The sequence below is a fragment of the Kogia breviceps genome, chromosome 3 (assembly GCF_026419965.1).
Source record: "Kogia breviceps isolate mKogBre1 chromosome 3, mKogBre1 haplotype 1, whole genome shotgun sequence".
In the NCBI taxonomy this organism is placed as follows: domain Eukaryota; kingdom Metazoa; phylum Chordata; class Mammalia; order Artiodactyla; family Physeteridae; genus Kogia; species Kogia breviceps.
In genome coordinates this window covers 185,973,554-185,991,435 of record NC_081312.1, presented here as the reverse complement: position 1 = coordinate 185,991,435, position 17,882 = coordinate 185,973,554, and the positions used below count along the sequence as shown (strand labels likewise).

The 17,882-nt window shown below is 46.5% G+C and overlaps 1 protein-coding gene across 44 annotated transcripts in view; it reads right to left on the bottom strand.

Moving 5' to 3' along the window:
* ZNF438 (zinc finger protein 438) overlaps window positions 1–17,603 on the bottom strand; it is a 221,383-nt gene extending 203,780 nt beyond the window's left edge. For 16 of the 44 annotated variants that reach the window (XR_010839937.1, XR_010839923.1, XR_010839924.1 and 13 more), the window contains exons 1-2: window positions 16,039–17,474; window positions 2,347–2,456 (exon numbers count right to left, since the gene is read on the bottom strand). The gene's annotated coding sequence lies outside the window, so the exon portion shown is untranslated. Of the gene's footprint in view, window positions 1–1,686; window positions 1,706–2,333; window positions 2,457–2,881; window positions 3,170–3,279; window positions 3,301–3,734; window positions 3,766–13,757; window positions 14,445–16,038; window positions 17,475–17,497 lie in introns of those variants that run through there. The other 28 variants (XR_010839962.1, XR_010839958.1, XR_010839938.1 and 25 more) reach the window with 15 other exon arrangements.
* Window positions 17,604–17,882: the final 279 nt, after the last annotated feature.

The window sequence follows — 17,882 nt, the reverse complement described above, 5'->3', positions numbered from 1 at the left end:
ACATGTAAAAAGTGGTTTGCAAAGTTTCGTGCTGGAGATTTCTCACTGGACGATGCTCCACGGTCAGGTAGACCAGTTGAAGTTGATCAGGATCAAATAGAGACATTAATTGAGAACAGTCAACATTATACGACGCGGGAGAGAGCCGACATACTCAGAATATCCCAATCAAGCGCTGAAAATCATTTGCACCAGCTCGGTGTGTTCACCACTTTGATGTTTGGGTTCCACATAAGTTAAGCAAAAAAAACCTTCTTGACCGTATTTCCGCATGCGATCCTCTACTTAAACATAATGAAAACGTTCCCCCCCCCTTTTTTTTATTAACACCTTTATTGGAGTATAACTGTTTTACAATAGTGTGTTAGTTTTTCCTTTAAAACGTTCCCTTTTTAAAAACAAATTGTGATGGGCGACGAAAAGTGGATACTGTACAAAAATGTGGAATGAAAGAGATCATGGGGCAAGCGACATGAGCCACCACCAACCACACCAAAGGCTGGTCTTCATCCAAAGAAGGTGATGTGTATATGGTGGGACTGGAACAGAATCCTCTATTATGAGCTCCTGGAAAACCAAACGATTAATTCCAACTAGTACTGCTCCCAGTTAGACCAACTGAAAGCAGCACTTGATGAAAAGCGTCCAGAATTAGTCGACAGAAAACATATAATCTTCCATCAGGATAACTCAAGACCTCATGTTTCTTTGATGACCAGGCAAAAGCTGTTACAGCTTGGCTGGGAAGTTCTGATTCATCGGCCATATTCACCAGATATCGCATGTTTGGATTTCCATTTATTTAGGTCTTTACAAAATCCTCTTAATGGAAAAAATTTCAATTCCCTGGAAGACTGTAAAAGGCACCTGGAACAGTTCTTTGCTCAAAAAGATAAAAAGTTTTGGGAAGATGGAATCATGAAGTTGCCTGAAAAATGGCCGAAGGTAGTGGAACAAATGGGTGAATATGCTGTTCAATGAAGTTCCTGGTGAAAATGAAGAATGTGTCTTTTATTTTTACTTAAAAACCAAAGGCACTTTAGGCCAACCCAGTAGTTTGTCTCACTGCTACTCAAATAAATAAAAATTAAAGCATAAAAGAGAAAAAAAGGAAGAAAAAAGAAAAAAGAGTTATGAAGTGTTCCATAGCAGGCACTGTTTGACTCCTGGCTCAGGATGCATTCCTGAACATAACCAAATCCTTACCCTCATTAGTCTGATAACTTGGCAGTATTATGCAAAGTCCCTAGCCCTAAAAAAATTTCTTAATAGCAAACAATCCAAAGAAAGAAATTTTTCATCTTAATGCTTAAAGAGCCACCCTCAACTCAGAAGAAACACTACAGATTTTAATGTAAGCAATATCCTGTTTTTCAAAAAAATCCAAAGTGCCAAACTTATTTTGTGGCCTAGGATGACCTTGTTTTTGAGTATTGGCCCTAATAGGCCATCCCTTGCTTCTTATAAATCCTTTTTATAATGCAGCAGTGCTTAGTTTAATGACATTTGTCAAAATGAAACTTGACTAGAAGAAGAAAATACTCGGTTTTACTTTTAATCAGAAAAACCTGAAGGTCCCGAGTCTCTATCCTGGCCAGTTCCTACTCCATGCTGAGCAAAAAAAAAGTTATACTAGCTCCATTAAACATAAAAACAAAAACACAGAACAAAAATCCACTAACTTACAGAGGCGGCTCTAACCTTGTCTGTCAAAGCACCCCCAGTGCAGAGCAGAGGGGCCAACTAATCCTCAGAGGACGGAAGGCCCAGCCCTAACGGGCCCAAAAGCAAACTTGAAATTTCTTAGACTGGTGTGTTTTCTCTTAAAGAGTCCCCACCAATGTTATACTCTGAACTGTAATACATCTATGTTCTTTTGTGATAAAAAGAAATTTACCATTCTTACTGAGGGTCAATATACGAATCTATTGAGAAGAAAAGACAGAACTCATGGCTTATCAGCAACTCATTGCTCATCCATGTTTACCGTGCAAATTTAGTAAATTAAACTCACAGCCAGCAAGTAAAGCTAAGGCCAGGGAAGACATGTCTGCCTCCTAGTTCTGAGCGCCCTCAGCACGCCACTTTGTAACTGCAGGTGCCCACACTCCCTTCGGCGAGAGGGGCCTAAGGATTAACGAGGCACAGCTCAGCTGGGAGAGCATGACCCGAGGTGACCCCAGGGACGGCCGGCTGCAGGCAGCAGCATCCCGGTTCAGGGCAGGCCTTTTCCACACTGTGACCTGGGAGGCTAGGCATTTTCTGGAGGCACCTCGGGGTTGCTCCGGGGGGATCAGAGAAGAGCTGTAAGTGGGCAGAGCACTGCACTTCACCTGTCTTACATACTGGGCCTCCACGGACATTTTCTGAAGACGGAAATCAGACTGCCACGAAAAGCTCTGAAGACCTCAGGTCTGGAGGAAGTGCTGGCCGGCAGACAGCAATGTGCATCAGATCTGAAAGACGAGGGGAGGAAGAAAGGGGAGAATGGAGAATGAAGCCGGTGGGGAGCAGAGTCAAAAACAGGAAAGGGTGTGGAATAAGCCAGGGGTCAGGGTCAGGCCTGTATCCACTGAAAAGAATGCCTATTGTGGAGTGGGTGCGTCTGCTTAAAGGGACAGCCTGGGCTCCTTCACCCAGCAGCACTCGACTGCTCAAACCTTCAACTCCAAACGGCCGACTGCCGGCCCCAGTTTCTCCTTCTTCTTGCTCCCCAGAACCCTGGCCTCCGTTGCCAACCAGCTCCCCGCACAGCGGCCAGCGTGAACCATCAGAAAGCAGACCGTCACTCCTCTGATTGGTGGGTGTGGGTCCCTCGACACCTGAACCAAACCCTAATTCCTCGGGGCAGCCCGGACACCCCACGCCTCTCTCCTCTCACCCGGCTGGCTCCGAGCCGTGGCCGGGGCTCTGCCCGGGGCTGGGTCCGGGCCCACGTGCACTGCTGTGTCCTGACGACGCTCGAGTCTGCTCCGGGGGCGCCTCTTCCTGTTCATGCTATCACTCTCAGACCCTTGACCTTTCTTCATTTTTCTCTTGAACATTTTCTTACTGTCCGAAATTATCCCCGTTTGCCGTCTGCCTCCCCCCAGGAGGAAGCTCTACCAGGGCGGGGACTTTGTTTTGATCACTGTTCTGGTCTTGGGAGCCAGACCACTGAGAACAGTGCCTGGAAGACAGATGTTCACCATTTATGGAATGAGTGAGTGAGTGAGTCCTGCGTGATCTGAAATGCATGTAGGCCTCCAGCTTTTCCCCAACCCCCCCCTCTTTTCGTACCTGATCCATCAACCATGAGCCCAGCTTTACTTCTTGTCCACTGCGACCTAGGATCTCATCACCCAGGTTTGCAGTCACTCCTTTGCCTAAACTCTCAACTTGCTTGCCGGCCTGTCCTTCCCCTCAACCAGCCTAAGGATCTACGTACGTCTTCACGCGCACGCCGCAGCCACCCAGAGGTCACTCTATAAGAAGCCCCAGCCGTGCCGACGGGGGACTCTGCAAACACACGGTCCCCCACCAGAAGCCCATCCATCCTTTTTTAGGGCTCGCAATCCAGTCCCTCTCTCACAGCCACAGAAACAATTCCAGGCTTCCATCACTTTCTTCACGCTTCCTGCCCTCCCCTCCTCTCAGTGAGCGACATCACCTCCACAGGAACAAGGGAGGTCATTAGGTCAGACTCCCTCAGTTTCCTCCGTGCCTCCCATCACCCACCACAGGCCCGCTCTCACCTCCTTCCTGGCAGCGCGGAGGGCGGATGTCCCTCTTCCTGCCCGAAGCTAACCCCAGCCGGAGCTCTGGAAGGCACGTGAGGCGGCCCCCGCCTCCTCGGGGATCTACCCCGTCCCTGGTCCACGCGCCCCCTCCCCATCTTCACCCTCCCCTTCTCAGCGGGCTTCTGCCCCACTGCACGCAAAGGCTCAGATTCTCCCATCACAAAACAAATGAACAAACAAAACTGATACACTGCCCCAGACATTACGGCTCTCTCTTGCCTTTGTCCTCTTTTCCCTTTTCTCTTCGCAGCCAAGTGTCTTGTAAGACAGCTTGAACTCACTATTTTTACGGCTCCTCTTCCCCACTCCCAATTCACTGCTCGACCCCCTGAGATCTGGATTTTGCCTGCAAACACAAAACTGCTCTCTCCAAAATACATGTGACTTCTTAGCTGAAAATCCACTAAGAATTTATTAAACCTGTCCATTTAACATCGACATCTTGTCTTATCTCCTGGCTTCAGTGACATTAGTGCTTGTCTCCTGGCTTCAGTGACATTATTCTTTCTTGGTGCTTGACTTTTTTGGACCCTTCTTGGCAGTCTGCTTTGCTATCTACTGTGTGATCTGAGAAAAGCCTCTCTATGTGGTGTAGCAGTTACAAGCCCGGGCTTGGGCTTAGTCAGCTTGGGCTGCTGTAACGAAGTACCATGACTAGGTGGCTTTAAGAGCATAACTTCATTTCCTCACAGTTCTGGAGGCTGGCACCCAGCATGGCTGGGTCCTGCTGAGAGCGCTCTTCCTGGGATCCAGAAAGCCTGCTTCTCACCGCATTCTCATGTGGCAGAGAAAGCTCGCTGGTGTCTCTTCCCCTTCTTGTGAGGACACCAGTTCTGTAGCATCAGGGTCCACCCTCACAATCACATTTAACCTTAATCGCTTCCTTAAAAGCCCGATCTCCAACACAGTGACATGGTGGGTTAAGGCTTCGACGTGAATCTGGGGGGGACACAGTTCAGTCCACAGCAGCCAACAATAATTGCACTTGAATTAAAGCATGGTAAAGGTGAATGCTATGTAACAATAACTGTGCAAGTACAGGAACTCTGAAGCAGCAGAGAAAATGGGTATCACGTGAAAATATCAGGCTACAAAATTGTATATCAACATGTAAAACATACACATATGAAATAAAAAGGAATATATCATAATCATCGTCAGAGTGAGGTTCCAGTAAAAGAGCTTATTTCTAAACTCTTGGCTAAGCAGTTTGAAAAATAAATTTTCATAGAAAGACTATATAAATGAAAAACTTCAACTGAACAAAAAAAAATCACTAAGAACAATTCCAAATCTAACTTTCCCTGTTTGTTTCCTGCTAACCTCATTGCCATCTGTACTAACTAGGATATAGGCCAATCTGCCGTGACAAAACCAAGAATACAGTGGCTCAAATGAAAGAGGAGTTTGCTTCTCTCCCGTGTAACAGTTCAGGGGCAGACAGGTGGTCTCAGGAAGGTCCAGGGACTGAGGTTCCTTCTGTCTTGTCCCACCAGCCCCGGTGGACACTGACTGCCCTGGTCTGGAGGACAGAAGCTGGCTCGCAACGCCTCGCTCTTGTGGGTGGGGGAAAAGAACAGGACGAACAGCAGATTTGAATACAAATGTGGTTTAGAAGTTGCACACATCGTTTCCACTCCCACCCACTAGCCAAAACTTAAGACATGTGGCCTCATCTGCCCACAAGGAGCCTACGAAATACAATTTCTCTGTAGGCCGAGCTAAATATCAGAGGTGAGAGGGTATCCTTCTCCCGAATCTGGAAGAGTCTTCTCCTTCCTAAAGGGATACCCATCCAATTACCGGATTCCACCCAGAGTCTACGATCTCTGGGCAATGCACCATCTCTGCAACATATATCGACATGGCTCCATCCCAGCCCAGTGACCTACAAACTAACAGACCAGGAACCTTTTGCTCTCCACCACCACCATAGCACCCAAAATACAACGGAACGAACATAAGATGAATTCAGTTAAGTCACCCATTCTGAAAAGAAAAGAATGGCAAATACACATTCTTACCGACGATGAGATACGGCCGGACAAGAAAGGCGAAGAATGCCCCCTCCACTGGGGAAGCCAGACCCTCGGTTAAACTCAGGCCTGTCCTCTGGGAGGAAGAGGAGGGATCTCCTTCGTCAGTTTGTCTGCTGGAGCCTGGCTTTGCCTCTGGAAAATTCTTTTTTTTTTTTTTAATTCCCACCATCCTTTCTAGCCATATGTGAAGTGGATACGGAAAACTATGCGCTCCAGAGACGTGGCAAAGAGCCGGTGCCAATTTGGGGGTCAAGGGTTGCTTTAGGTGTCAATGTCAAGCCCACCACAGGCTTTTACAGGCCAAACTTGTGGCATCTTTGCCAATGTAATCCTCTCAAAACTTCAACAGGTCTGTTTGCCTTCAGTCAGTACCGCATGAAAGCAACCACAACTAAAGACAGTCCCGTCATAGATCCTAAGCTTGTCTTTTCTCCTCCCTCACTTGCTGGCTTCCGTGGCATATCCGTCTTTCCCTCAATTCAAGGTGAGCTACCTTGAGGTCACCTGACGCATGACAGAAGGATTAAACCACCACACCCCAGTGATGTCAGGGCAGGCCACGTGACTTGAGACGTGACCTGAGACGGTTCTTCCCGCCTGACTGATTTCAGGCTCAACCATTTAATTTGCTTTGGCCAATAAAATATGAACAAAAGTAACACATGCCACGTCCAAGCACCTGATTCAGCCACATCCTTGTCCTTCTGCCATAGAACAGCAACGTCTCCAAAAAGCCTATTCCTTTGGCTTAGTGGAACAGACGACGTGGAACAGAGCCACCGACATGTCATGAGTAAGAAATAAACCTTTGTTGTTGTAGGGAGCTGAGACTTTGTATTTTTAAGTGCAGCTTTACCTGGCCATGGGGAAATTTTGATGGAATTTAACAAGGAATAACAACAAGTCCCTCAAAATTAAGGACTTGTTATTCAACAAAGGACGTTCTAGACAAAGTTAACAGACAGGCAAAAGACTGGGAGTATGTATTCGCAACATCTAAAAAAAACCAAGGGATTTAACATCCAGTGTATCCCAAGAACTCTTGAAAAATAACAATAAAAAGACAGGAAGTGCAATTGAAAACTGGATAAGAGACAAGGAGACAATTCACCGAAAATAAAATCAAAGTGGTCAGATAAAATACAGGATGCCCCATTAAGTCTGAATTAAAGATAAATAATGAAAAAAATTCAGTGTAAGCATGGCCCGACTACTACATAGTATACACTTATACTACAAAATTATTTGTTGTTTATTTGAAATTCAAATTTTATAGTGTCTTGTATTTTTACTTTCTAAATCTGGCAAGTGTAGGTGAAATGCATGTGGCTAACAAGTGAATGAAGAGAAGCTGAGTAATTACTTTTAATTACTTTTCTAGTAATCAAATAAATGCAAATTAAACCTATGTGATACCATTTTATATCCATTATATTAGCAAAGTCCCGAAAACAAGGCTTTTATTGAAGTGCATATAACCCTGTATTTTTCCATTTTATTACAAAAGATCACCTAGCCTAAGACTCTTTTTTCATCATACCACTAGGCAAGAAAAGCCCGACTATTCACTGCATGTGCACAGAGAAAAACCACACTTCGAATCATGATTTTATACAGTAGGTAGTCTAGGAATAATCCCAGTAACCATGGTCAGGCATCATAGACGTTTTCCTAGAAAACTTAAGTACCTATTTAGAATAAATTTGTAAAAGTGAAATGTTGAGGATTGAATATGCTTGAGTATCATTTCGTAATCAACAGCTCTTTCATAAGGAACATCATAACATTAATTTTGCTACTAGATGAAGATTAACGTCTTAAGGTTAACTCTCATAGCAGGTCAGAAATTTGGACTATAAATAAAAACAAGAATCAGGCTTCAGGGTTTCAAAGAGCTTTCACGTAAAAATGCTTTATCTAAATCACAACTATAGCTTTAGCACTGGATGATATCCATCTGGAAGGCAGAGGTAAGACACAAAAGCTGTAGGTTAAGGAAGGGAATAGGGCGACTTCCCTGGTGGCGCAGTGGTTAAGAATCCGCCTGCCAATGCAGGGGACACGGGTTTAAGCGCTGGCCCAGGAAGATCCCACATGCCGTGGAGCAACGAAGCCCGCGCGCCACAACCACAGAGCCCGCATGCCTAGAGCCCACGAGCCACAACTACCAAGGCTGCGTGCCCAGAGCCGCACACCTCCACAAAGAGCAGCCCCCACCCCGCTCGCCGCAACCACAGAAAGCCCGCGCACAGCAAGGAAGACCCAACGCAGCCAAACAATAAATAAATTAATTAATTTTTTTAAAAAAAGGAAGGGAATAGGAGAAGCCTGTAAACACAACGTATACAGCACCCATTCTTTTTTAAATATTATGAGCTTATTTCGTGTAAATACAGCACGTATGCTATTTTAAATAAAATTTCGGTACAAAACACAAAGTACACCAACAACTCATTTTGCCTTCTTGAACTTCTAGGATAAATAATGCCCTCTGAGTTGATTTTAACATCTCCAGAGGAAAACATTTTTAAAACTAAACTCTTACTGTGAGAGATCAATTTAGAAAAAGACCAACATTTTGGCACAGTTCCGAGAAATAGTCATAAATAGCTCTTTATTTCATTCTGAAGCATAAAAATATTTCAAAATAAATATTAAACCAAAATACTTTATACGAATGGTACTCTGATATAATAGTTGTGGTAAAATGATTTACAGATACTAACGTGACTCAGCCTCCCTTACATAAAAGACATGCAATATAATCGTGAACCCTTCTAAAATGTTGGTAGGGATAATTGCCAGTTTGCTTTCAAAAGGTGATCACTTCTGGAGGTACCTCGATAACAGCAAACACAGCAAGCTTTTAGATCTATAATTCAGCCTCCATCAGGACGAACTGTGGCAGGCATCTGACACAACACATCCCCACAAGAGAGGAAGGTAAACAGAAAAGTCACACAGCTTTCACCGTAATGTCTAAGGCATTCAAGTATTTCCATAAATCACATATTACCTTTTTCACTACATGTAAAAATAATCCTTGAAACAGCCTGGGTCCCAAATATCATAGAATCCTGAGGCTACTAGGTAGGAAACAAATGATATTCACTGCACTTTTTTTTTCTTTTAAGTTTCAGGAGAAAAGCAAAATCAGAAGTGTTATATTAGCACCACTGCTAACAAAGGTTTGACATAAACGTGGAAAATTTAAAGTACCTATTCTTCAACTTCAAGAAAGGAAAAGATTATTCCTTGGCTCTTGTCCCAAGCTGGGAACAAGTAAACACAGAACCGGTTTTAAATAAGCCCCAATCAATCAATCCTTAAACTCTACCCAATATTTCCACTTAAGTACACAGCTGAGAAAGTAAGCGAGTCAGGAACTGCCCCCCCTTCAGTACCCTCGCTCCTCAAAGCTGGCCAGTCCCTAAACTCCAAGTTTAAAGTCAACCAATCCTTAAATTGTCTCACTTTTGAAAAAAAAAAAATCCTAAAATCCTAAAACTCCATGCTTCCTCAAAATCCTACCTAAGCACATCTCTGCCTGTTTTGAGGACTATATTCTGCAAGCATAATTCTCCCTTGCTCAGCAAGTATGAAATTCAGCTTTGATTTAGCTACACTTGAGTGGTGGTCTCTTCCTTCAATAATATGATAAATATTATGGTTACTTGGTTATTAGCATTTTTCTTCATGAAGGTAAGGAAAATATTTCTGTTATAATAATTCAATTTTATGGAAAGTTGAGAGTCGTTGCCTTTTAAGTCTAAGTCTAGTCCTTCTAGCCCAATACACAACTGTACTAACAAAGGGGTCCCTTTCCTTCTCCTCTCCATCCCAGACCCACACCTCACACCATCAATGGTCCAAACCCAGCCGATGGATGTATCATATGAAACACTAAAATTTCCAATTACTGAAACTTGTATCAAGAATTATCATCAAATAGTCTTCAAAGAAAATGGTAACTGAGCAAATATTTAAGTAGATACTCTTTCTGATCTAATAGAAATGACAGTGTGGCTTGGTTTTTTAAGATCTGAAAACCTAAATTCTAAACCCTATCTTTCAGATTGGTTCACTTGGGTAAACTGATCATCTCTTCTTAAATTTTTCAGTCTAGAAAATAAAGTGACCATCACCAGCTCCTACCACCACACAAAAATGATGTATGTACTCATTTAGAGTAAGATGAACTCTAAATGTTGCAGAACGGCAAATAAAACCCAACCATTATGTTATTTTGTTTGTTGCTAAAGTCAAGTCAGTTTGAGGTTTAGGTCAGCATGGAGAAAAAGTAAGAAAAACTGTCTCAATTTGACATAAAAGATGGCTGAAGAGAGTAATATAGGTTCTAATTAGAAAATTAGAATGAATGGGAGTCCTATCCCAAATATAAATCCCTCTATCAGACTGGCAAAGTGAATCGAGCGAGAGGGTTGCCTGACCCAAGTACACTCAGATACGGCGGAGGGCCATGCTTTGGACGGCTTTTGGACTTAGTGTCCTCAAAAAATAAATTCTAAATGGCAAGTAGTGCTACCTTACGGTTTATCAAAGCTCCGTGAGGTTTCCACTCAAGTCCAGTCAGAGTAGGATTACAAACACTGAAGTACCAATTGATTCAAGTTAACACGAACATTTGACTAGGTGTTAAAGGAAACCAGAATGTCACCGCAAGAGCTGCCATTCTGGCATATTAGTTATTTTGAACTAAAGGCACTTAAGAAATAGAGGGTGCAAGAAAGACACTCTGAGTCTCCTTTGTCCCTCCTGAAAGCAAGAGATAAAACTCCCATGTGAAAGGTGCTTTCCCTGTACCAGGAGGAAGACATTCTTATCAGCAGAGGCGGGGAACTGAGGGCTGAGAAATCTGTACAAACAAACCTTATTACAGTAACCCTTATCTTGCTGTTACCTCCTCACCACTCACTATCCCTGGCCCACAGCCCTCTGTCTTGTCAACTCTTCACAGTTATCGTTTGTCTAAAATGTGCAAAAGCTTCCTGCTCTGGTCACTTCTTCAGGTCTTCACTCTCTTGTGAAGGCTCCCATGCATATGTAAAAGTTTAATAAAATGTGTATGTTTTTCTCCTGTTAATCTGTTTTATGTCACTTTAATTCTCAGGCCCAGCTAGAGACCCAAAGAGGGCAGATGAGAATTTTCCCTCACCTACAGTGCCAAGAGGCCTACTTAGTTAGGTTAGGCATAGATTTGGTGAATTCATTCAGGAACTGTCCAATTTGTTTCTAGAGAAGAATCCACGGAGAGGCAGTATAGCTCAGAGGAAACAGTCAAAACTACATTATGAGTTTGGTGACCTTGAATAAGTTACTTAATATCTCTGAACCTGTTTCCTCGTCTATAAAATAGGAATTATTTCACAGGACTGTCAGAAAGATTAAAAGAGATAACGATAACTAGTAACTTTAAAAGTGTCCTAAGCGTCCGGACCTCTGAGTCTTAGATTTACTTTTGTCACCAACTTGCTATAATACACGTGACCAGTCATTTGACCTAAGTCTGTTTCCTCATCTGTCAAACAGTGGGGTAATGAAAACCCTACACATTTCACGGGGAATTCACGACAATCACATATGAAAATTAATGTGAAAAGGATTTTTCAAATATAGAGAAACCCATGTAACTGGGAGATAATTAATTCCACACCTACAAAAATGAAGAGGATTCATACTAACAAACTTGTTACAACCCAGGATTATATAACGCCCCAATTAAATTAACTTTACTAAGAAAAAAAGTTCACGCCTAAGAACATACCCAACACACTAGACACGCTGGCAACCACTAGGCCATTAGCTCCAAGAATTCTTTTCCATGCAATAAACGTACCAAATTGGCTCAGCTCTCCAAATGGACTAAGAGCAGTTCAACACAATCTTTTGTTCGAGTCGGGTGTCTGCCACTTAAAACCACCCCTTCAATTTCTAAAGCGTCGGGGATAAAAAGGAAAGGAAGAAAGCTATACATCGCAGGGTTTCTCAACAGCAGCAGTGTTGACACTTGAACCAGATCATGTTTCAATGTCGGGTGGTTCTGTGCACCGTGGGCATTTAGGCGCATCCTTGGCCGCCACCAACTGGATGCATGGAGCAGCACCCCCCACACACCTTCCCTGTACCCGGGAAAGTGTCACACAGCTGTGACACCCAAAGATGTCTCCAGGCATTGCCAGATGTCCCCAGGGTGAGCTGGGGAGGGGACAAGGCCATCCCCAGTTGAGAGCCACTGAGCTACAGCCACAGTACTACCTTCCAGTCGTATTTATCTCATATCTCTCTCTCTCTCCCTACACACTGGTGGCTTACAATGCAGTCTGAAAAACTAACAGTTTTGCAATATAAGAACTCAAGAAAAGAATGCTGTCTGTAGGACAGTAACGTCATAAGAAGAATTACAGGTACGGTAGGGAGTTACGGTTCAATTATCTCCACCATCAACATGCTGTTTTTGCTTCATCCTCTCTAAGAATTCTCTTCTTGGGAGTTCTTTTGGGGTGACAATTTGGTTAACCTGTCACTAAAGCTTAGTCTCCACCCAGACTTACTAATTCTTATTCGTTAGTGTCTACGTGAAAAAGAAAAAAAAAAAAAAAAAAACAAGCCTCGACGTTTTAATTTCTAAGCAACCAAATATGAAACTAATCAGAATTAAGTGTTACATATCTATTTAAATTATTAAAATTAAACATATTCAAACATTTTAAAATATTAAGTAAAAGTACACAAATTAGTATTCAGCTATTACTGTAAATATATATGTTGAAGGTAATGTGCAAAAATAAAAGAAACCATGTTGTAAAACAATTATACTCCAATAAAGATGTTAAAAAAATTTAAAAAAAAAAAAAAAAAAAACTAAGAAAAGAACTACCTTATGACCCAGCAATCCCACTACTGGGCATATACCTTGAGAAAACCATAATTCAAAAAGAGGGAGGGTGATGCAAGAGGGAAGAGATATGGGAACATATGTATATGTATAACTGATTCACTTTGTTGTAAAGGAGAAACTAACACACTATTGTAAAACAGTTATACTCAAATAAAGATGTTAAAAAAAAAATAAAAATTTAAAAAAAAAATAAATAAATAAAAGAAACCATACGAAGTAGAATTTTAAGAATTACATTTAATGCCTACTACATTCCATCACTGGGCTAGACACATGGTTTTCTACAAGAAACGATTTCCATAATATCAGTACTTACATTGGTACTCTTAACATGGTCGTTTTTAAATCTGCCTAGGTAAATATAAATTTTAAACGCAATTTGGATAAGTTATCTAGGATGCTATATTTCAGCTGGTCAGTGTTAGAAAGAGTGGCTTCCGTTGTCTTCAAACAGGACAGCTGACCATCGCTGCCCCTCTGCCGGGAGCTACCTGACACAATTAAATAATTGTCAACCTGCTCTCCCAGAGCCTGAACTTAAAAAGTGACAAAGCCTGAGCCATCAACAGGCCACTTAAGATGCAATTCTACTTTATACCATATCTAATGTTCTTAAGGAAGCTAACTGCAATTGTGGTTAAAAAAATAGTGATAATGACTTCAACTCCATTAAATTTAGGGACTCTACAATAGCAGATTTAAGATTTTGTGAACTGCAAAATGAGACAGCACATCTCTACTTTTATACTTGTGGAGGGTTCCTGTTGTAGAGTTCTGGTGGACTTGGTTATTCAGATCAACTCTCCCACTGAAAGCTAAAAAAGCTAAACAAAATATAATTGTATCTGTTGTAGGGGAAAAGCTCTGAAATTAATCATGAAATCTACAATGGTATAAATTTATCAATATATAATCTGTAATGGTTCAGATGTGAAATACTCACATTAGGAAGTAATAAAATTGTGATAAGTGTATGGAGGTTATCGTATGCCCCGAAAGAAATCCACAGAAATAACATACCTATTTTTGTATGTATGGTTCAAGTTCCTGTGTTTCCACATAATTCCACTCATGACAAATATCACCAGATCCTCTTACTCTGACAAGAAATACAGCTCAGTGTTAAAGGATGAGCAGCAGAGAAACTCAGACTCATTCCGCTGTGTGGAACTTTGGCCTCATTCACGTAACCGGGCGGAAACCTCCCTGAACACTTCACAGAACCCCTCCATCGCCCTCTGTTATGCAAGCTGCAGCATTTTAAGGCAACTCCCTTATTTCACCAGCGGGCCCTGTCAACACGGATGTAACAGAACTGGAAAAACTCATCACTCCACCATGATATTCAAATATCAAACTGTATTTCACTTGGGAAAAATTATACGGTTGCCAAATAAAACTAATGCAAATATAGTAAACGAGGCAAGGCTCTGAGTCATTCTTTTCTTGAAAAGGACTCTTGGGGAAGCTCAAATCCATCCGCGACCGCTCAGGCCTTCTTTTGCCCCTCTGACCCCTCACCGCCCCAGCCCTCAAGCATACGGGGCGGAGGCGGGGCGGGGCGGCGAGAGGCCAGGATGAGCTCATCAGCGCGGGTTCCGTCTGCTCTGGTTTTATCCCCACGGGCCCTTCCTCACACTCTGCTCCTCCAGAAAGAGAGCTATGTTTTATTCATCTCTGAACGCCCCAAACCTCAGCCAATATCCTGCATATAAAGTCATTCCTGACATCTACTCCACGGCAAGCACCAGATTCGGGGCTAGACAGAGAAGTGGGAGAGACGGGGACCTCACCCTCTGCACCTCACGGAGGGGAATACTGGATGCTGGCCGCCTGCACGGAATCAAGTAATGAAAGGCCAGTGAGCACGGCGCCAACTGCCTGGGTTCCTTTCTCCTCTTGCCAATCAAGGCTTAATGAGGAACCAAGGAGGGCTTTCTCTTAAGAAATACAAACGCGTGTCTTCAGCCCTGACCATCCCCTGAGTTCCACACCCAGACATCCAAGGGCCTACGCACCGTGTCGACTTGCAGGGCGTTACAGGGATAAACTGCACGGCTTGGAAGTCAGAGGGCTCGGGGCTTGAATCCCAGCTCCACCACTGCCCAGCTGGGTGCCAGCAGGCGGGTCACTTCGAACCTCTCTGTGCCTGTCTTCTCCCGCGTAAAGCGCGCGGGGACCCTCACGGCCCCTGGCACACACAGCTATGATATAAGGGTGCACGAGCTACCATGTGTAAACACGCTTAAAGCCCCATCGAGCACGCAGTTCACGCTCACACGCTGCTTACGGTTATTCCTAGCGCCGGTACAGCTGTCACTGTCTGTCGGGCATCTAAAACTCGGCCGAAACTGAATGCACGGTTTTCTTCCCAAACCCCTTTCTCTTGTCTCGGGAAACAGCACCACTATCCATCCAGCTGTTCCAGCCTAAAACCTGAGAAGTCATCACTTCTTCCTTTTCCCCACCCTCCAACTAGCAAGTCCACACCAGCACTCCTGGCTTCAGAAGCTTCCCACGACTTTGACCACCTACCATCACCTCGCCAATACCTCCCTAGTGCAGGTGCAGCGCACCGTCTCTGCCCAGGGGGCAGCAAGACCCTCCCACCTCCCCACTCCCTCCACGACCCTCCGGCTAACTCTCCAGCCGAGAGCACGGAAGTCGGACGCTATTCCCGCGATGCAAAAACCTCCCTGTGGTTTTCCGTCACACTTGGAGCAACATCTTCACTGCCCCACGCCTACAAGAGCCCGAGCTGCCTGGCCCTCCAACGCCACCGGCCACCACCTTCCCCCCTCCTCGCTCCGTTCTGGACACTCTCTCCCTGCCATGCCTTGGCCACCCCAGCCTCGCCGCCCCTCAGCGCCCTGCGCCGGGGTCGCTCCCAACGCAAGGCAGTAGCCGTCCCGTCCTTCCAAGTCCAGACTCTGAAGTCGCGCTGCCCAAACTCCGATGCGGCCCCCGTCATGTTTCAGCTGTGCCACCCGGAGCAAATTCTTAACCCCTCTGTGTGTCAGGGTCCCCACTGACAACAATGGAGATAGTAATACAGACCTCAGGAGGCTGTAAAAACTGCATTAAGCGTTTGGACGAGGGCCTCGCACACAGTAAGCTCCAGGCAAGGTTTACTGCTATGACTCTTCCTGCCTGACACGCTCTTACCTCAGGCTCTTCCTCTCACGTCAATCCATTCAACTACCACCCCCTCTGAGAGGTGTCCCCAGACACAGCCCCTCTGAAACGACCTGCCCTGCTCTCCCCCTCTTGGCCTTGTCTTCCTCTGCTTCGCCACACTTACCGCCGTCTGAAATAACAGCACGTACTCGCTCCTTGCCGCCCGATGCCCCGATGCCCCGCGGAAACGTGAGCTCCGGCAGGCTGGAGACGCCTTCTCATCTGCTGCTCTAGTTCCGCTTCTGACTCAGGACCTGACTCTGAAAGCACAACACACCTCTTCCCCAGGTTAGGGAACCGGCGTGAGTTTCTTAATAACGACACCGAACCGAGCCAGCCTCTCGTGTTCACCTTCACGACCACAGCCGACCCTCAGGAGAGCGACACCACGCATACCGTCATCTCCCATTTCAGGGAGAAAGCTCAAGTTCCAAGTTTGGGTGACGCATCTTTGGACGCAAAGGCTAGTAACGAGCAGAACACAGGTTCGAACCCCTGCGTCGCCAGTCTAAGGCCCTTCAAACTAGGACGGAAGAGTATTAGGCCCTGGAGCTGACTCTACAGAAACATGATCTCTCAGTCTCCTGAATAAATACACCGGGGGTGCCCGGTCCTCTGCCCTTCGAAGTTCCTGACAAGCACTTGCCCTGCATCTGAGAACGATTTTGGCACAGCACTAACGCGTCGGCGGGCAGGCAGCTACGACGGCGGGGCGTTCCAAAGGGACATGGCAGCACCCCGCGCCTCTTCCGGGGCGCTCCGAGTTCTGCCTGCAAACCCGCACGGCGGGGCCTCATCATCGCCGAGAGCGCTGCGGTGACGCTTCCAGCGCCTTCTTGGCCCCCGTCCACCACGTTCGGATCAGCCGTCCGGCTCGAGGGCGGTCCAGGATCAGAGAGGGCGGAGAAAGGCGGGAGGCAGACCCGCGGCAAGGACCCCGGCCCACGAGACCTCTGTCAGAGGGCTGCGGGTCGCCACGTCCGCAGAGTAGCCCACTGCCTTTGTTCGCTTTCTCCTGGCGCGGTCACATGCTAGTGTCACCTCGCGTGCTCTCACGACGCGCCCGGCCCTGGGGCTGCCTCGGAGGGAGGCCGGAGGCCGCTTAGCCTCCAGTGTACGCGAAAAGGACACTGAGGCAGCAAGTGGTCATCTCTGCAAGTGGCTCTGCCTCAGCCACCTGGTCGCTCGCGGGACCCCAGAGGAAGCCCCGGCGGGGTGGGGTGGGGGTCTCCGCAAGAACCCCGCACCCCTGACTCAGTATGTGCAGAGGGGAACCCAGTGCCCCATCGGGGAAGAAAGAAAGGGGCCTCTCCCCCCGGACTCCCCCTTCCCCGGCCTCGGTCACGGCCCCAGGGGAGACGCTGCGGTGCTGCCGGGGCGCGGCCTCGACTGCTCACACGCCCGTCCCTCCCGCCGCGGAGGGCGCGCTCCCGGCCCGGGCGGGGACCTGTCCCGTCACCGCGTTCAGCGTCTCCCCGGACCGCCCCAGGAGCAGAACCCACGGCCACCACCGACTCCGGGGATGCGAGCAGCCGGGCGAGCCCCGCAGGCCCGGGGAATGGCAGGAATCCTCAGACACTTACAGTTTTCCTACCGCGTGCGCGTCACGGCGAGGTGACGTCACGAGACCCGGCGCCCGGGCAGGTCAGGCCGAGGGTCGCCGCCGCCCGCCCCCCCACGGCCCCGCCCCCCGCGCGCCGGCGGGAGACACGCCCTGCCTCAGCGGCCCCGCCCCGCCGGGGAGCCCTGGGCGCGGGCGCGGGCGCAGGCGCAGACGGCCCGCGTGGCTGCAAAGACCCCGGGAACACAGCAAGCGGGCTGTCGCCCGGGGGCTGGAGCAGGACGCCAGGGTTGTGAGGTAGATTTTCCACAGACATTGCCTTCCCTCCCTCACGTGTTCCTTAAAAGTCCTCCACGTGAGGAAACAGCCATTGCTCTGGGCCCCCGCCCTGGAGGGGTCAGCTCTCC